Genomic DNA, 22,133 nt, shown 5'->3' on the forward strand with positions numbered 1-22,133 from the left:
TTTTAATGACAGGAACATTGTGATTTCAGGGGTCATCGAACATTGTGATGATAAGTGCATGTAGCATTGTGATGACAGGAGCCATGGAACATTGTGATGACAGGGGTGAGGGAGTATTGTGACAAATAGTGATGTAGCATTGTGATATCAGTGGTGAGAGAGCATTTTGATGAGAAGTGCATGGAGCATTGTGATGACAAATTTTATGGAGCATTGTGATGACAATGTTGTGGAGCACTGTGATGACAAGCGCATGGTGCATTGTGATGACATGTGTCATGGAGCATTGGGCTGACAAGCGCATGGAGCATTGTGATGACAAGGGTCATGGAGCATTGTGCTGAGAAAGGCATAGAGCATTGTGATGACAAGGGTCAAAGAGCATTGTGATAAAAAGTTCATGGAGAATTGTGGTTAAAAAGGTCACAGAGACTGTTGATGACGAGGGCATGGATCATTGTGATGACAAAGGTCATGAAGCATTGTGATGACTGGAGTCACGGAGCACTGTGATGACAGGGGTCATGGATCATTGTGATAACAAGGGCATGGAGCATTGTGATGACAAGGGCATGGATCATTTGTCTAATAATTTTCATGGATTATTGCAATGACATTTGGAATGGCGCCTTGTGTTGACAAGTTTCACAGAGAATTGTGATGAAGAGTTCATGGAGCATTGTGGTTACAAACGTCACAGAGCCTTGTGATGACGTGGGCATGGACCATTGTGATGACAAACGTTATGAAGCATTGTGATGAGTGGAGTCATGGAGCATTGTGATGACCTGGGTCATGGAGCATTGTGATGACAAGAGCATGGAACATTGGGATGACAGTGGCATGGAGCATTGGTCTGACAATTTTCATAGATTATTGTGATGAGAGTGGGAATGGTGCATTGTAATGACAAGGGCATGGAGTATTTTGATAATAAGGTCATGGAGTATTGTGAAGACAGTTGTCAGGGAGCATTGTGATGAAATATGTCATGGTCCATTGCGAAGACAATGGCATGGAGCATTGTGATACCAAATGTAATGGAGGATTGTGATAACAAATATAATGGAGCATTGTGAGGATTAGGGCTTGGAGCATTATGATGACAAGGGCCATTGAAAATTTTCAGGAAAAGGTAGGGAAGCATTGTGATGACAATGTGCTGGAGCATTGTGATGACAAAACAATGGAGCCTTGTGATGACAAATCTCATGGAGCATACTGATGAACAGGAACATGGAGCATTGTGATTACAGGGGTCTTGGAACATTGTGATGAAAAGGGTATGGAGCATTGTAATGAAAATGGCATGGAGCCTTGTCATGACAGGTTTCAAGGAGCATACAGACATCAAGTGTCAGGGAGCAGTTTGATGACAAGTGTATTGAGCATTGTGATGACGAAGGTCATGGAGCATTGTGATGAGAAGGCCATGGATAATTGTGATGACGAGCGTCATGGGGCATTTTGATGACAAGTGTTATGGAATATTGTGATCACAAGGGTTTGGAGCATTGTTATGACAGACGTCATGGAACATTTTGATTTCATTGTTATGACAATAGCATGAAGCATTATAATGATGGGCATGGTGCATTGTGATGACAGGGTTCATGGTTCATTGAGATGAAAAGGGGCATAGAGCATTATGATTACAGTGTTCTTGGAGCATTGTGATGAGCAAGGTCATGGATCCTTGTGATGACAAGGCCATGGAACATCGTGATGGCAGGGGTCATGGAGCATTGTTATGACAGGTGTAATGGAGCATTGTGATGGCAAGGGCATGGAGCATTGTGATGAGAAGACCATGGAGCATTCTGATGACATGTGTCATGGAGCTATGTGAAGACAAGGGCATGGAGCAATGTGATGAGAGCGTTCATAGAGCATTGTGATGACAATGACATGGAGCATTGTGATGCCAAGGGTCATGGATCTTTGTGATGACAAGTCATGAAGCATTGTGATGACAAGGGCATTGAGCATTGTGATATCAGGGGTCTTGAGCATTGTGATGAGAAGTATCATGGAACCTTGTGATGACTAGGCCGTGGAATATTGTAATGGCAGGTGTCATGGTGCATTGTTATGACAGGGGTAATGGAGCATTGTGATGAGAAGGGTATGGAACTTTGGTCTGAAATGTTTCATGGATTATTGTGATGAGAGTGGGCATGGAGCATTGTGATGACAAGGGCACGGAACACTGTGAAACATGTGTCATGCAGGACTGTAATGACAAGGGCATGGAGCATTGTGATGAGAAGGGCATCGAGCATTGTGATGACATGTGTCATGGAGCACTGTGATGAAAAGCTTCACGGAGCATTGTAAATACAAGGGTCATGGAGCATTGGGATGACAAGGGCATGGATCATTTTGATGACAAGTGTCATGGAGCACTGGGCTGAAAATGTTCATGGAGTGTTGTGATGACAGGTGTCATGGAGCATTGTGATGAATAGGGAATGGAGCATTGTGATGAGAAGACTCCCGGATCATTGTGTTGTCAGGTGTCATGGAGTGTTGTGATGACAGTGGTCATGGAGCATTGTGATGATATTGGCCATGGGGCATTGTGATGAGAACGTCGTGGAGCACTGGGCTGAAAATGTTCATGGATTATTGTGATGACAGGGGTCATGGAGCATTGTGATGACAAGGGAAGGGAGCATGGTGATGACAAGGTCCTGGAGCATTGTGATGAGATGACCATGGAGACTTGTCATGACAAGTCTCATGGAGCATTCTGAAGAAAAGGGGCATAGAGCATTGTGATTACAGGGGTCTTGGAGCATTGTGATGACATGGGCATGGGACATTGTGATGAGAATGCCATGGAGCATTCTGATGACATGCGTCATGGAGTTTTGTGATGACAAGGGCATGGAACATTGTGATATCAGGGGTCTTGAGCATTGTGATGAGAATTATCATGGAACCTTGTGATGACTAGGCCGTGGATCATTGTGATGGCAGGTGTCATGGTGCATTGTTATGACAGGGGTAATGGAGCATTGTGCTGAGAAAGGTAGGAACTTTGGTCTGAAATGTTTCTTGGATTATTGTGATGAGAGTGGGCATGGAGCATTGTGATGACAAGGGCTCGGAACACTGTGATACATGGGTCATGCAGGACTGTAATGACAAGGGCATGGAGCATTGTGATTAGAAGGGCATCGAGCATTGTGATGACAAGTGTCATAGAGCTTTGTGATGATAAGTGTTATGCAACATTGTGATCACAAGGGTTTGTAGCATTATGATCACAGAGGTCATGGAGAATATTGATTTAATTGTGATGACAATAGCCTGAAGCATTATGATGATGGGCATGCTTCATTGTGATGACAGGTTTCATGAAGCATTGAGATGAAAAGGGGCATGGAGCATTTTGATTACAGGGGTCTTGGAGCATTGTGATGACAACGGTATGGAGCATTGTGATGAGAAGGCCATGGAACATTCTGATGACATGCGTCATGGAGCTTTGTGATGACAAGGGAATGTAGCATTGTGATTTCAGGGGTCTTGAGCATTGTGATGAGAAGTGTCATGGAACCTTGTGATGACTAGGCCGTGGAATATTGTGATGGCAGGGGTCATGGTGCATTGTTATGACCGGGGTAATCGAGAATTGTGATGAGAAGGGTATGGAACTTTGGTCTGAAATGTTTCATGGATTATTGTGATGAGAGTGGGTATGGAGCATTGTGATGACAAGGGCACAGAACACTGTGACACATGGGTCATGCAGGATTGTAATGACAAGGGCATGGAACATTGTGATTAGAAGGTCATGGAGCATTGTGATGACAAGTGTCATGGAGCTTTGTGATGACAAGGGCATTGAGCAATGTTATGAGAGGGTACATGGAGCATTGTGATGCCAATGACATGGAGCATTGTGATGCCAAGAGTCATGGAGCTTTGTGATGACAAGTCATGGAGCATTTTGATGAAAAGGGCATGGTGCATTGTGATGAGAAGGGCAGGGAGCATTTTGATGACCGGTTCATGCAGCAATTTGACAAAAATTGTAATGGAACATTTAGATGACAGGGGTTATAGAACATTCTGATGTCAGGGGTCTTGGAGCTTTAGGATGGAAAGGGTCATGGAGCATTTTGATGACAGGGCTTATGGAACATTGTGATGGCAGGGGTCATGGAACATTGTGATGATAAGTGGATGTAACATTGTGATGACAGGGTCATGGATCATTGTGATTCCAGGGGTGAGGGAGTATTGTGATAACTAGTGATGGAACACTGTGATATCTCTGGTGAGAGTGCATTTTGATGAGAAGTGCATGGACCATTGTGATTACAAGGTTTATGGAGCATTCCAATTACAAGGTTGTGGACAGTTGTGATGAAATGTGCATGGCACATTGTGATGACAATGGTCATGGAGCATTATTCTGACAAAGACATGGAGCATTGTGATGACAAGGGTCACTGAGAATTGTTATGAAAAGTTCATGGAACATTTTGGTTACAAAGGTCACAGAGCTTTGTGATGATGCAGGCATGGACCATTGTGATGAAAAACGTTATGAAGAATTGTGATGACTGGAGTCAAGGAGCATTGTGATGACACGGGTCATGGAGCACTGTGATGACAAGGGCATGGTGCATTGTGATGACAGGGGCATGGAGCATTGGCCTGACAAGTTTCATAGATTATTGTGCTGAGAGTGGGCATGGTGCATTGTGATGACAAGGGCATGGAGCATTGTGATGATAAGGTCATGGAGTATTGTGAAGACAGGTGTCTGGGAGCATTGTGATGATATATGTCATGGTACATTGCGATGACAATGGCATGGAGCATTGTGATGCCAAATGTAATGGAGGATTGTGATGACAAATATAATGGAGCATTGTGATGATTAGGGCTTGGAGCATTATGATCACAAGGGCCATTGAAAATTTTCATGAGAAGGTCGTGAAGCATTGTGATGACAATGTCCTGGAGCATTGTGATGACAAAACCATGGAGCCTTTTGAAGACAAGTCTCATGGAGCATACTGATGAAAAGGGGCATGGAGAATTGTGATTACAGGGGTCTTGGAACATTGTGATGAATAGGGCATAGAGCATAGTGAGGAGAAGACCAAGGAGCATTCTGATTGCATGCGTCATTGAGCTTTGTGATGAGACGGGCATGGAGCATTGTGATTACATGGGTCTTGGAGCATTGTGATGAAATGGCATGGAGCACAGTGAAGAAAAGGGCATGGATCATTGTGATGAAAAAGGCATGGAGCCTTGTCATAACAGGGTTCAAGGAGCATACAGACAACAAGTGTCAGGGAGCATTTTGATGACAAGTGTATTGAGCATTGTGATGACGAATGTCATGGAGGATTGTGATGAGAAGACCATGGATAATTGTGATGTCGAGCGTCATGGGGTTTGTGATGACAAGTGTTATGGAATATTGTGATCACAAGGGTTTGGAGCATTGTTATGTCAGTGGTCATGGAGTATTTTGATTTCTTTGTGATGACAATAGCATGAAGCATTATGATGATGGGCATGGTGCATTGTGATGACAGGGTTCATGGATCATTGAGATGAAAAGGGGCATAGAGCATTGTGATTACCGTGTTCCTGGAGCATTGTGATGAGAAGGGTCATGGAGCCTTGTGAAGACATGGCCATGGAACATCGTGATGGCAGGGGTCATGGAGCATTGTTATGACAGGTGTAATCGAGCATTGTGATGGCAAGGGCATGGAGCATTGTGATGAGAAGGCCATTGAGCATTCTGATGACATGTGTCATGGAGCTATGTGAAGACAAGGGCATGGAGCAATGTGATGAGAGTGTTCATGGAGCACTGTGATGACAATGACATGGAGCACTGTGATGCCAAGCGTCATGGATATTTGTGACGACAAATGTCATGGAGCATTTTGATCGCAAGGGCGTTGTTCACTGTGATGAGAAGGGCATGGAGCATTGTGATGACAGGGTCATGGAGCAAGTTGATGAAAAGTGTCATGGAACATTTTGATGACAGGTGTTATGGAACATTGTGATGTCATGGGTCATCGAACATTTTGATGATAAGTGCATGTAGCATTGTGATGACAGGAGTCATGGAACATTGTGATGACAGGGGTGACGGAGTATTGTGACAAAGCTGATGTAGCATTGTGATATCAGTGGTGAGAGAGCATTTTGATGAGAAGTGCATGGAGCATTGTGATGACAAATTTTATGGGGAATTGTGATGACAAGATTGTGGAGCACTGTGATGACAAGCGCATGGTGCATTGTGATGACATGTGTCAAGGAGCATTGTGCTGAAAAGCGCATGGAGCATTGTGATGACAAGTGTCATGGAGCATTGTGCTGAGAAAGGCATAGAGCATTGTGATGACAAGTGTATTGAGAATTGTGATGACAAAGGTCATGGAGCTTTGTAATGAAAAGGGCATGGAGTATTGTGATGACAGGCATCATGGAGCGTTGTGATGACAAGTGTTATGGAACATTGTGATCACAAGTGTTTGGAGCATTGTGATGACAGAGGTTTGGATCATATTGACTTCAAGGAGCATGGAGCATTGTGATGACAAGGGCATGAAGCAATGTGATCCCAAGGTTCATGGAAGATTGTGATGACAATGGAAATGGAGTATTGTGATGACAAGCGCATAGAGGACTGTAATGACAAGGTCTTGTAGCATTTTCCTGACAAAGTCATGGAGCACTGTGATGACATGTGTCATGGAGAACTGTGAGGACAAGCTTCACGGAGTATTGTGAATACAGGGGTCATGGAGCATTGGGATGACAAGGGCATGGATCATTGTGATGACAAGGGTCATGGAGCACTGGGGTGAAAATGTTCATGGAGTGTTGTGATGACAGGGGTCATGGAGCATTGTGATGACTAGGGAATGGAGCATTGTGATGAGAAGAGTCCCGGATCATTGTGTTTTCAGGTGTCATGGAGTGTTGTGATGACAGTGGTCATGGAGCATTGTGATGATATTCGCCATGGAGCATTGTGATGAGAAGGTCGTGGATCATTGGGCTAAAAATGTTCATGGATTATTGTGATGACAGGGGTCATGGAGAATTGTGATGACAAGGGAATGGAGCATGGTGATGACAAGGTCCTGGAGCATTGTGATGAGAAGGCCTTGGAGACTTGTGAAGACAAGTCTCATGGAGCATTCTGATTAAAAGGGGCATGGAACATTGTGATTACAGGGGTCTTGGAGCATTGTGATGACAGAGGTCATGGAGCATTTTAATTTTGTTGTGATGACAATAGCATGAAGCATTATGATGATGGGCATGGTGAATTGTGATGACAGGGTTCATGGATCATTGAGATGAAAAGCGGCATAGAGCATTGTGATTACAGTGTTCTTGGAGCATTGTGATGAGAAGGGTCATGGAGCTTTGTGATGACAAGGCCATGGAACATTGTGATGGCAGGGGTCATGGAGCATTGTTATTACTGTTGTAATTGAGCATTGTGATTGCAAGGACATGGAGCATTGTGATGAGAACGCCATGGAGCATTCTGATGACATGTGTCATGGAGCTTTGTGAACACATAGGCATGGATCAATGTGATGAGAGCATTCTTGGAGCACTGTGATGACAATGACTTGGAGCAGTGTGATGCCAAGTGTCATTGATCTTTGTGATGACAAAGGTCAGGAGCATTTTGATGGCAAGGGCGTTGTGCATTGTGATGAGAAGGGCAGGGAGCATCCTGATGACAGGGTCATGGAGCAATTTAATGAAAAGTTTTATGGAAAATTTTGATGACAGGTGTTATGAAACATTGTAATGTCAGGGGGCATGGAGCATTTTGATGACCAGGTCATGCAGTATTGTTAAGAGAGGTGTCAGGGAGCATTTTGATGACATTTGTAATGGCCCATTGTGATGACAATGGCATGGAGCATTGTGATGCCAAGTGTCATGGAGGATACTGATGACAAAGGTAATGGAGCATTGTGATGACAATGGCTTGGAGCATTGTGATGACAAGGTTCAGGGAGCATTGTGCTGACAAGTGCATGGAGAATTGTGATGACAAGGGTCATGGAGCATTCTGATGACAAGCTTGTGGAGTATTTTGATGACAATGGCATGCAGCATTGTGATGAAAATGGCATGGGGCTTTGTGATGTAAAAGGCATGGAGCCTTTTCGTGACAGGGTTCAAGGAGCATTCTGACGACAAGTGTCAGGGAGCATTGTGATGACAAGTGTATTGAGAATTGTGATCACAAAGGTCATGGACCATTATGATGAAAAGGGTATGGTGTATTGTGATGACAGGCATCATGGAGCGTTGTGATGACCAGTGTTATGGAACATTGTGATCACAAGGGTTTGGAGCATTGTGATGACAGAGGTCATGGATCATTTTGATTTCAACGAGCATGGAGCATTGTGATGACAAGGGCATGAAGCAATGTGATCCCAAATTTCATGGAGGATTGTGATGACAATGGAAATGGAGTATTGTGATGACAAGCGCATAGAGCATTGTAATTACAAGGTCATGTAGCATTTTGCTGACAAAGGCATGGAGCATTGTGATGACATGTGTCATGGAGCACTGTGATGACAAGCGTCACGGAGCATAGTGAATACAGGGGTCATGGAGCATTGGGATGACAAGGGAATGGATCATTTTGATGACAAGGGTCATGGAGCACTGAGCTGAACATGTTCATGGAGTGTTCTGATTACCGGGGTCATGGAGCATTGTGAGGACTAGGGAATGGAGCATTGTGATGATAAGAGTCCAGGATCATTGCGTTGTCAGGTGTCATGGAGTGTTGTGATGACAGTGGTCATGAAGCATTGTGATTATATTGGCCATGGAGGATTGTGATGAGTAGGTCGTGGAGCATTGGGCTGAAAATCATCATGGATTATCGTGATGACAGGGGTCATGGAGCATTGTGTTGACAAGGGAATGGAGTATGGTGATAACAAGGTCCTGGAGCATTGTGATGAGAAGACCAGGAGACTTGTGATGACAAGTCTCATGGAGCATTCTGATGAAAAGGGGCATGGAGCATTGTGATTACAGGGGTCTTGGAGCATTGTGATGACTAGGGCATGGAGCATTCTGATGACATGCGTCATGGAGTTTTTTGATGACAAGGGCATGAAGCATTGTGATTACCGGGGTCTTGGAACATTGTGATGACTACGGCATGGAGCATTGTGAGGAGAAGAACAAGGAGCATTCTGATGGCATGCGTCATTGAGCTTTGTGATGACAAGGGCATGGAGCATTGAAATTACATGGGTCTCGGAGCATTGTGATGAAAATGGCATGGATCATTGTTATGAAAAAGGCATGGAGCCTTGTCATGAAAGGGTTCAAGGAGCAAACAGACAACAAGTGCCAGGGAGCATTTTGATGACAAGTGTGTTGAGCATTGTGATGACAAACGTCATGGAGCATTGTGATGAGAAGTCCATGGATAATTGTGATGACGAGCCACATGGGGCATTGTGATGACAAGTGTTATGGAATATTGTGTTCACAAGGGTTTGGAGCATTGTTATTTCAGAGGTCATGGAACATTTTGATTTCATTGTGATGACAATAGCCTGAAACATTAGGACGATGGGCATGGTGCATTGTGATGACAGGATTCATGGATCATTGTGATGAAAAAGGGAATAGAGCATTGTGATTACAGGGTTCTTGGAGCACTGTGATGAGAAGGGTCATCGAGCTATGTGATGACAAGCCATGGAACATCGTGATGGCAGGGGTCATGGAGCATTGTTATGACTGGGGTAATGGATCATTGTCATGGCAAGGGCATGGAACATTGTGATGAGAAGGCCATGGAGCATTCTGATGACATTTGTCATGGAGCTTTGTGAAGAGAAGGGCATGGAGCAATGTGATGAGAGCGTTCATGGAGCATTGTGATTACAAGGGTCATGGAGCATTGTGCTGATAAAGGCATAGAGCATTGTGATGACAAGTGTCAAAGAGCATTGTTATGAATAGTTCATGGAGCATTGTGGTTAAAAAGGTCACAGAGACTGTTGATGACGAGGGCATGGACAATTGTGATGACATAGGTCATGAAGCATTGTGATGACTGGAGTCAAAGAGCATTGTGATGACAGGGGTCATGGAGCACTGTGATAACAAGGGAATGGAGCATTGTGATGACAAGGGCATAGAGCATTGGTCTAATAAGTTTCAAGAATTATTGCGATGACAGTTGGAATGGCGCATTGTGATGAAAAGGGCGTGGAGCATTGTGATGACCAGGTCATGTAGTATTGTGAAGACAGGTGTCAGGGAGCATTGTGATGACATATATAATGGCACATTGTGATGACAATGGCATGGAGCATTGTGATGCAAAGTGTCATGGAGGATTCTGACGACAAAGGTAATGGAGCATTGTGATGACAATGGCTTGGAGCATTGTGATGACAAGTGTCAAGGAGCATTGTTCTGACAAGTGCAAGGAGAATTGTGATGACAAGGGTCATGGATCATTCTGATGACAAGCTTGTGGAGTATTTTGATGACAATGTCATGGAGCATTGTGATGAAAATGCATGGAGTATTGTGATGACAGGCATCATGGAGCGTTGTGATGACAAGTGTTATGGAACATTGTGATCACAAGGGATTGGAGCATTGTGATGACAGAGGTCATGGCTCATTTGATTTCAAGGAGCATGGAGCATTGTGATGACAACGGCATGAAGCAATGTGATCCCAAAGTTCATGGAGGATTGTGATGGCATTGGTAATGGAGTATTTGGATGACAATCACATAGAGCATTGTAATGACAAGGTAATGTAGCATTTTGCTGAAAAAGGCTTGGAGCATTGTTATGACAGGTGTCATGGAGCACTTTGATGACAAGCGTCACAGAGCATTGTGAATACAGGGGTCATGGAGCATTGGGATGAAAAGGGCATGCATCATTGTGATGAGAAGTGTCATGGCACATTGGGCTGAAAATGTTCATGGAGTATTGTGATGACTGGAGTCATGGAGCATTGTGATGACAAGCGAATGGAGCACTGTGATGAAAAGGTCCTGGAGCACTGTGATGTGAAGACCATGGTACCTTGTGATGACATATCTCATGGAGCATTCTGATGAAAAGACGCAGGGATCATTGTGATTACAGGGGTCTTGGAGCATTGTGATGATAAGGGCATGGAACATTATGATGAGAATGTCATGGAGCATTCTGATGACATGCGTCATGGAGATTTGTGATGACAAGTGCAAGGAACATTGTGATCATAGGGGTCTTGGAGCATTGTGATGAAAAAGGCATGGAGCCTTGTCATGAAAGATTTCAATGTGCATACTGACGGCAATAGTCAGAGAGCATTGTGATGACAAGTGTATTGAGCATTGTGATGACAAAAGTCATGGTGCACTGTGATGAGAAGACCATGGATAATTGTGCTGACCAGCGTCATGGGGCATTGTGATGACAAGTGTTATGGAACATTGTGATCACAAGGGTTTGGAGCATTGTGTTGACAGAGGTCATGGAGCATTTTGATTTAATTGTGATGACAATAGCATGAAGCATTATGATGATGGGCATGGTGCATTGTGATGACAGCGTTCATGGAGCATTGAGATGAAAAGTGGCATGGAGCATTAGTCTGACAAGTTTCATGGATTATTGTGATAAGAGTGGACATGGCACATTGTGATGACAAGGGCATGGTGCACTGTGATAACAAGGTCGTAGATTATGGTGAAGAAAGTTGTCAGGGAGCATTGTGATGAAATATGTCATGTTCCAGTTTGATGACAATATCATGGAGCATTGTGATGCCAAGTGTCATGGAGGATTGTTGTGACAAAGTAAAGGAGCATTGTGATGACAAGGGCATGGAGAATTGTGATATCAAGGGCCATTGATAATTTTAATGTCCAGGTCATGAAACATTGTGATGACAATCGCTTGGAGCTTCCTATGACAGGGGTCATGGAGCAATGCTGTGACAAGTGCATGGAGTATTGTGATGACAAGAGCATATAACATTGTTATGTGAAGTGCCGTGGAGCATTGTAATGACAAGGACATGGAGAATTTTGAGGACAAGGGACATTGAGCTTTGAGATGACAAGGCATGGAGCATGGTGATGGCAAAACCTTGGAGCATTGTGATGAGAAGACCTTGGGTAATTGTGATGTCGAGCATCATGGAGCACTGTAATGACAAGGGGCATGAAGCATTGTGATGACAGGTTTCAGGGAGCATTGTGATGACAGGGTTCATGGAGCATTGTGATGACAAGTGCATGGAGCATTGTGATGACAAGTGCATGGAGCATTGCAATGTCAAGTGCATGGAGAATTGTGATGACAAGAGCATGAAACGTTGTGATGAGAAGTGTCATGTAGCATTGTGATATCAAGGACGTGGAGAATTGTGATGACAAGGGACATGGAGCATTGTGATAACCAGGGCGTGGAGCATTGTGATGACAGGGGTCATGGAGCATTATTATGACAAGAGCCATAGTGCATTCTGACATAAGATATCACTTATGAAGGGAATGTAAACATGGCTACATATGAAATGAATTAGGGAAGAGAACAGAGTCTCAGATTTAGAAAACACTCTAACGCTTGCTTAAGGGGAAAGAGAGGTGGGGAGATGCACAAAACAGAAGTTTGATATTAGCTCAGGTAATGTTCCATAATCCAAAAACAGAAGAGACAAGCCCTACTCCTTCCTCAGTGAATGGAACTCAACATCCCTATTCCCCGCAGAGAAATATATCTGACTAGTAAGAATTTTAACACCTATGTATTGATATGTCTCCATAAGGGAACGAAGTGTGTCTAGAACGACATAAACATGGCAGTGAAAATCAACTCAAACCCACTATAAAAATGAATTTCAAAACAAAAGATAAAAACAGTAAAATTCTTACACAATACCTTCAGGGGTTCTGATGAAACCTGGAATGACCCTATCTACAATGACAGCTGGATGTGGCATAAGGCTGGTCACTTGGGACTGAGAGGATTGGTGAGATTGGGTGAAAAAATGCCGACCCTTTAAAGCAATAATGCCTGCCACCCATTCCATGGTTCCCATCTCTCCAGGTAGAAGGGAATATCACTACAGTTATAACATGTATGGGAACCTAGAGAATGGAAACCGACTTATGGTGAAAGGTTTTTAAAACTCTACTACTTTTTTTCTCTCCTTGTGCTCCAGTTTGACATTCCAACTGCTTTACTATCACTCTCACAACTTGGAGAGTCAGCCCCTATAACCTCATGGTTCACACAGTTGGCAAATTCAGCAGAGGATATAAGGGAAGAGAGAGAACCAAAGAGAGAGTAGCTGTAGGCATTTGGATGGCCACATGTCACTCTAATTTCCCGTCACGTAGAGGAATTAACCAAAGTCTCAGCCTTCCCCCCCCAGAACCAGGATAGTTCCAGAAGCAAAACTGTGGATCTGTGGTCAGCTAACAAAAACGCAAGTTGAAAAATGGAGCTCAGGGCCAAAGCAATTCACTAACCTGCAGAGTTATAAAGGAGTACTCTCTTCCAAAAATCTGTTGACGGAAAGCCACGAGGCGGAGGCGAAAATGAGGCAGAATGGCATGTAACAGATTTCAAGAGGTACATTGGAATCGCCTTTAAACACAGGAAAAGCATCACAACTTCGAAAATTATGGAAATGGCCAAAAAGGGCATATGGGATTTCACGTGAATATATTCAGGAGAAAACGCTTATGACCTTTTCAGACAAGTAAGCAAGCGGGCAATGCAAATCTGCACTACAATGAAGTATCACTTCCCACCGGTCAAACAGGACATCCACAAAATGTGTAAAAACCAGAAAGGCAAGACAGGCCCTGGAGAACAGGGAGCCCTGTTAGGCTGATGGGCGGGATGTAAATTGCCAACTGCCTCTCTGGAGGAGTGCATTGTGTTCCCTAAAACAAGTAAACAACAAAGCTACGGAGCCAAGAGCACTTCCAATCTAGGGAATATACCTTGGGAAAACTGAAATCAATAAGACAGATCCACACAAAAATTCAGGGCTGCACTGCTTACAAAAACCTCAACTTGGGTACACCTTAAATATCCCAGGAAAGACAAAAATGGTTCAGGAAATTGTGGTACTTACGTATGATGGAATATCCCTGAGCCATAAAATCAATGTCATAAGTCCAGTAGCAGCAAAATGAGTGGATACAGGTACGATGATTCTAAGTGAAATAAGTCACACAGAAAAAGAAACTTATCATAAAATATCACTTATGAAGATCCTGTAAACATGGCTACACATGAACTGAGTTAGGAAAGAAAAGAGAGTCTCACATTTAGAAAACACCCTTTTGCCTTCTTAAGGGGGAAGGAGAGGTGGGGTGATGCATAAAACCAGAGTTTGATATTAGTACAGGTACCGTTCCAAAAACCAAATATGGAATAGACAAGACCTACTCCTTCCTCAGTGAAAGGGACTCAACACCTCATATTCACCGCAGAGTAATATATCTTACTAGTAAGAATCTTAATACCTATGTATTGATATGTCTCCATAAGGGAAACAAGTGTGTCTAGACTGGCATAAACATGGCAGTGAGAATCAGCTCAAACCCAATATATAAAGCAATTTCAAAAACAAAACAAAAAAACAGGGAAATTTCTTACAATTCCTTCAGGGTATCTGATGAAACCGGGAATGACCCTATCTACAATGACAGCTGGATGTGGCATATGGCTGGACACTTGGGACTGAGAGGATTGGTGAGATTGGGTGAGCAAATGCAGACCCTATAAATCAATAATGAGTGGCACCCATTCCATTTGTCCCAACTCTGCTGGTTGAAGGGAATATTACTACAGGTATAACATGTACGGGAAACCTAGAGAATGGACACACTGTCAATACGAAAGGTTTCTAAAACTCAACGAATAGTCCCTCTCCTAGTGCTCGGGTTTGAATTTCCAACTGCATTACTATCAATCTCCCAACTTAGAGAGACTGCCGCTTTCACTTCCTGCTTCTCACAGGTTGCCAAATTGGCAGAGGATGAAAGGGAAGAGGGAGAACCAATGAGAGAGTAGCTGTTAGGCATTTGGACGGGCACATGTCACTCTAATTTCCCGGCTGGAAGCAGAATTAACCAAAGTCTCAGCCACGCACAATGTACCAGCATAGTTCGTGAAGCAATATTTTGGACTTGCGTTCAGCTCACAAAAAAACGAGTTGAAAACTGGACCACAGGGGCACAGCAATTCACAAACTGGCAGAGTATAAAGGATAACTATCGTCCACAAATCTGTTGAGGGAAGGCACCGAGGCGGACTTGAATGCAAGGCCGAATAGCAGGAAACAGATTTCAAGAGTTACGTAGGAATCACCTATAAAGCACAGGAAGAGGGGCAAAACTTCGACAATGATGCACTTGGCCAAAAAGGGCGTATGCGTTTTCTCCTGAATATATTCAGGAGAAAACACATACGCCCTTTTTGACAACAAAGCAAGCGGGCAATGCAAATCTGCACTACAAAGTAGTATCACTTCCCACCAGTCAAAAGGGATATCTGCAAAATGTGTAAAATCCAGAAAGGCAAGACAGGCCATGGAGAACAGGGAGTCTTGTTATGCTGATGGGCGGGATGTAAATTGCCAACTGCCTCACTGGAGGAGTGCATTGTGTGCCCTAAAACAAGTAAACAACAGAGCTACAGAGCCAAGGGCACTTCCACTCTAGGGAATATACCTTGGGAAAACTGAAAATCAATGAGACAGAGCCAGCCCCAAATTTAGGGCTGGACTGCTTACAAGAACCTCAACTTGTGTACACCTTAAATATCCCAGGAAATATAAAAATGGTTCAAAAAATTGTGGTACTTATGTACAATGCAATATCCCTCAGCCATGAAATCAATGTCATAAGACCAGTAGCAGCAAAGTGAGTGGTTCAGGTACGATGATTCTAAGTGAAATAAGTCACACAGAAAAATAAACTTATCATAAGATATCACTTATGAAGTTCCTGTAAAAATGGCTACACATGAACTGAGTTAGGAAAGAGAAGAGAGTCTCACATTTAGAAAACACTCTTATGCCTGCTTAAGGGCAAAAGAGAGGTGGGGTGATGCATAAAACCAGAGTTTGATATAAGCACAGGTACCGTTCCAAAAACCAACTATGAAATAGACAAGAACTACACCTTCCTCAGTGAAAGGGACTCAAAACCCCATATTTCCCACAGAGGAATAGATCTGACTAGTAAGAATCTTAAAACCTATGTATTGATATGTCTCCGTAAGGGAATCAAGTGTGTCTAGACTGGCATAAATATGGCAGCGAGAATCAGCTCAAACCCACTATAAAAAGGAATTTCAAAAACAAAACATAAAAACAGCATAATTCTTTACAAATCTTTCAGGGTCTCTGATGAAACCTGGAATGACCCAATCTACAATGACAGCTGGGTGTGGCATAAGGCTTGACACTTGGGACTGAGAGGACTGGTGAGATTGGGTGAGAAATTGCAGACAGTATAAAGCCATAATGCATGGCCCCCATTCCATGTTTCCCAACTCTCCAGGTTAAAGGGAATATTACTACAACTATAACATGTACGGGAAACCTAGAGAATGCACACACTGTGAATATGAAAGTTTTTAAATACTCAACGAATAGTCCCTCTACTGGTGCTCCAGTTTGACATTCCAACTGCTTTACGATCAATCTCCTAACTTGGAGAGACAGCCCTTTTAACCTCCTGGTTCACACAGGTTGCCTCTTTGGCAGAGGATGGAAGGGAAGAGGGAGAACCAATGAGAGAGTAGCTGTTAGGCATTTGGACGGGCACATGTCACTCTAATTTCCCGGCACGAAGAAGAATTAACCAAAGTCTCAGCCACCCACAGCGAACCAGTATACGTCCTGAACCAAAATTTTGGACTTGCGTTCAGCTCACAAAAAACGAGTTGAAAAATGGAGCTCAGGGGCACAGCAATTCACAAACTGGCAGATTAATAAAGGACAACTATCGTCCAAAAATCTGTTGAGGGAAGGCAACGTGGCCGACTTGAAAGCTTGGCAGAATAGCAGGAAACAGATTTCAAGAGGTACCAAGGAATCACCTGTAAAGCACAGGAAGAGGGGCACAACTTCGACAATGATGCACTTGGCCAAAAAGGGCGTATGCTTTTTCTACTGAATATATTCAGGAGAAAACGCATACGCCCTTTTTGGCCAAGCAAGCAAGCAGGCAATGCAGATATGCACTACAATGAAGTATCACTTCCCACCAGTCCAAAGGGACATCCACAAAATGTGTAAAAACCAGAAAGGCAAGACAGGCCCTGGAGAACAGGTAGCCTTGTTATGATGATTGGCGGGATGTAAATAGCCAACTGCCTCACTGGAGGAGTGCATTGTGTTCCCTAAAACAAGTAAACAACAGAGCTACAGGGCCAAGGGCACTTCCAGTCTAGGGAATATACCTTGGGAAAACTGAAAATCAATAAGACAGAGCCACCCCCAAATTTAGGGCTACACTGCTTACAAGAACCTCAACTTGGGTACACCTTAAATATCCCAGGAAATATAAAAATGGTTCAAAACATTGTGGTACTTACGTAAGATGGAATATCCCTCAGCCATGAAATCAATGTCATACGACCAGTAGCAGCAAAGTGAGTGGATTCAGGTACGATGATTCTAAGTGAAATAAGTCACACAGAAAAAGAAACTTATCATAAGATATCACTTATGAAGATCCTGTAAACATGGCTACACATGAACTGAGTTAGGAAAGAGAACAGAGTCTTACATTTAGAAAACACTCTTATGCCTGCTTAAGGGGGAAGGAGAGATGGGGTGATACATAAAACCAGAGTTTGATATAAGCACAGGTACCGTTCCAAAAACCAACTATGGAATAGACAAGACCTACACCTTCCTCAGTGAAAGGGACTCAAAAACACATATTTCCATCAGAGGAATAGATCTGACTAGTAAGAATCTTAAAACCTATGTATTGATATGTCTCCATAAGGGAATCAAGTGTGTCTAGACTGACATAAACATGGCAGCAAGAATCAGCTCAAACCCACTATAAAAAGGAATTTCAAAAACAAACAAAAAAACAGGGAAATTCTTTACAATTCCTTCAGGGTGTCTGTTGAAACCTGGAATGACCCTATCTGCAATGACAGCTGGATGTGGCATAAGGCTGGACACTTGGGACTGAGAAGATACGTGAGATTGGGTGAGCAAATGCAGACCCTTTAAAGCAATAATGCATGGCCCCCATTCCATGGGTCCCAACGCTCCAGGTTGAAGGGAATATTACTACAGCTATAACATGTACGGGAAACCTACAGAATGGATACGCTGTGAATATGAAAGGTTTCTAAAACTCAACGAATAGTCCCTCTCGTGGTGCTCCGTTTTGACTTTCCAACAGCTTTCCTATCAATCTCCCAACTTGGAGAGACAGCCCCTTTAACCTCCTGGTTCACACAGGTTGCCAATTTGGCAGAGGATGGAAGGGAAGAGGGAGAACCAATGAGAGAGTAGCTGTTAGGCATTTGGACGGGCACATGTCACTCTAATTTCCCGGCAGGAAGAAGAATTAACCAAAGACTCAGCCACCCATCGGGAACCAGTATAGGTCCAAAAACCAAAATTTTGGACTTGCATTCAGGTCACAAAGAATGAGTTGAAAAATGGAGCTCAGGGGCACAGCAATACACAAACTGGCAGAGTAATAAAGGACAACTATCGTCCAAAAATCTGTTGCGGAAAGGCAAAGAGGCCGACTTGAAAGCGAGGCAGAATAGCAGGAAAGAGATTTCAAGAGGTACGTAGGAATGGCCTGTAAACCACAGGAAGAGTGGCACAACTTCGACAATGATGCACTTGGCCAAAAAGGGCGTATGCGTTTTCTCGTGAATATATTCAGGAGAAAACGCATACGCTCTTTTTGGCCAAACAAGCAAGCAGGCAATGCAAATCTGCACTACAAAGAAGTATCACTTCCCACCGGTCAAAAGGGACATCCACAAAATGTGTAAAAACCAGAAAGGCAAGACAGGCCCTGGAGAACAGGGAGCATTGTTATGAAGATGGGCCGGATGTAAATTGCCAACTGTCTCACTGGAGGAGTTCATTGTGTTCCCTAAAACAAGTATACCACAGAGCTACAGAGCCAAGGGCACTTCCAGTCTAGGGAATATACCTCGGGAAAACTGAAAATCAATAAGACAGAGCCACCCCAAATTTACGGCTACACTGCTTACAAGAACCTCAACTTGGGTACACCTTAAATATCCCAGGAAATTAAAAAATGGTTCAAAAAATTGTGGTAATTACGTACGATGGAATATCCCTCAGCCATGAAATCAATGTCATAAGACCAGGAGCAGCAAAGTGAGTGGATTCAGGTACGATGATTCTAAGTGAAATAAGTCACACAGAAAAAGAAACTTAGCATAAGATATCATTTATGAAGTTCCTGTAAACATGGCTACACATGAACTGAGTTAGGAAAGAGAACAGAGTCTCATATTTAGAAAACACACTTATGCCTGCTTAAGGGGGAAGGAGAGGTGGCGTGATGCATAAAACCAGAGTTTGATATAAGCTCAGGTACCGTTCCAAAAACCAAATGTGGAATAGACAAAACCTACACCTTCCTCAGTGAAAGGGACGCAAAACCCCATATTTCCCGCAGAGGAATAGATCTGACTAGTAAGAATCTTAAAACCTATGTATTGATATGTCTCCGTAAGGGAATCAAGTGTGTCTAGACTGGCATAAACATGGCAGCGAGAATCAGCTCAAACCCACTATAAAAAGGAATTTCAAAACCAAACCAAAAAAAATAGGGAAATTCTTTACAATTCCTTCAGGTTCTCTGATGAAACCTGGAATGACCCTATCTACAATGACAGCTGGATGTGGCATAAGGCTGGAAGCCTGGGACTGAGAGGATTGGTGAGATTGGGTGAGCAAATGCAGACCCTTTAAAGCAACAATGCATGGCACCCATTCCATGGGTCCTAACTCTCTAGGTTGAACGGAGTATTACTACAGCTATAACATGTACGGGAAACCTAGAGAATGTACACACTGTGAATACGAAAGGTTTCTAAAACTCAACAAATAGTCCCTCTCTTGGTACTCTGGTTTGACTTTCCAACTGCTTTACTATCCATCTCCCAACTTGGAGAGACAGCCCCTTTTACCTCCTGGTTTGCACAGGTTCCCAATTTGGCAGAGGATGGAAGGGACGAGGGAGAACCCATGAGAGAGTAGCTGTTAGGCATTTGGACGGGCACATGTCACTCTAATTTCCCGGAAGGAAGAAGAATAAACCAAAGTCTCAGAATATATTCAGGAGAAAACGCATATGCCCTTTTTGGCCAAGCAAGCAAGAGGGCAATGCAAATCTGCACTACAAAGAAGTATCACTTCCCACCGGTCAAAAGGGACATCCACAAAATGTGTGAAAACCAGAAAGGCAAGACAGGCCCTGGAGAACAGGGAGCATTGTTATGCTGATGGGCGGGATGTAAATTGCCAACTGCCTCTCTGGAAGAGTGCATTGTGTTCCCTAAAACAAGTAAACAACAGAGCTACAGAGCCAAGGGCACTTCCAGTCTAGGGAATATACTTTGGGAAAAGTGAAAATCAATAAGCCTGAGCCACCACAATATTTAGGGCTGCACTGCTTACAAGAACCTCATCTTGGGTACACCTTAAATATCCTAGGAAAGACAAAAATGGTTCAAGAAATTTTGGTACTTACATACGATGGAATATCCCACAGCCATGAAATCAATGTCATAAGACCAGTAGCAGCAAAATGAGTGGATTCAGGTACGATGATTCTAATTGAAATAATTCACACAGAAAAAGAAACTTATCATAAGATATCACTTATAAAGGTCCTGTAAACATGGCTACATATGAACTGAGTTAGGAAAGATAACAATGTAACTAATCTTATCATAACATATCACTCATATCGGGAATGTACACATGACTACACATGAACTGAATTACAAACACAACAGTGTCACACATTTAGAAAACATCTCCAGCCTCCTTAAGAGGAAACCCGAGGTGGGGTGATGCATAAAACCACAGTTTTAAATTAGCACAGATACCGTTATATAAACCATGTATGTAATACACAACACCTACTCCTGGCACAGTGAACTGGACCCAACACCCCCTATTCATTGCAGAGGAATATGTCTGACTCTAAGTATTTTAAAACATATGTATTCTCATGTCTCCATAAAGGAATCCTGTCTATGTATAACCGCATGAACACAGCACTGAAATTCAGTTAAACCCACTTATAAAAATAAATTTCAAAAGCAAATTGCAAAAACAGTGAAACAGTGAGAAAGTTTTAAAAATTACTTTCAGGGCCTGTGATGCAACCTGGATTGACCATCTTTACACCCACAGCTGGATGAGACGTAAGACTGGACACTTGGGGCTGACAAGATTGCTGAGGTTGTGTGAGCAAAAGAACACCACTTAGAGCAATACTGTGTGCTACCCATTCTAGTGGTCCCAACTCTCCATTTTTAAGGCAATCTTCCTACAGTTAAAACATGCATGGGAAAACCAGTGGATGGTACACTGTGTAATTGGGAACGTTTTCTAAAAGGTACCTCATTTTTCCTTTTGTCGTGCTCGGCTTCACCATTCCATCTGAATTACTAAAAATATCCCCACTTGGAGTGTCAGCACCTTTACCCTCCTGTTATGCACAGTTTGCAAACTGTGCAGAGGATGAACAGGAAGAGGGGGAATAAATGAGAGATTAGCTGTAGGTGTTTGCATGGGCACATGTCACTCTAGTTTCCCATCAGGAAGAAGAATTAACCAAAGGCTCAGCCTGAAGCCCTGGAACCAGACTAGGGCCTAAAGCCATCCTGCAGTATTGCAGCCAGCTCACAAATAGGCGAGTTGAAAAATGGAAATCAGGGGCACAGCAATTCACAAACTTGCAGAGTTATAAAGGACAACTATCATCCATATATATATTGAGGTAAGACAGTGAAGATGATTTGAATGCAAGGCAGAATTGAAGGAAACAG

The sequence above is a fragment of the Mesoplodon densirostris genome, unplaced genomic scaffold (genome assembly GCF_025265405.1).
Source record: "Mesoplodon densirostris isolate mMesDen1 unplaced genomic scaffold, mMesDen1 primary haplotype scaffold_35, whole genome shotgun sequence".
NCBI lineage: Eukaryota > Metazoa > Chordata > Mammalia > Artiodactyla > Ziphiidae > Mesoplodon > Mesoplodon densirostris.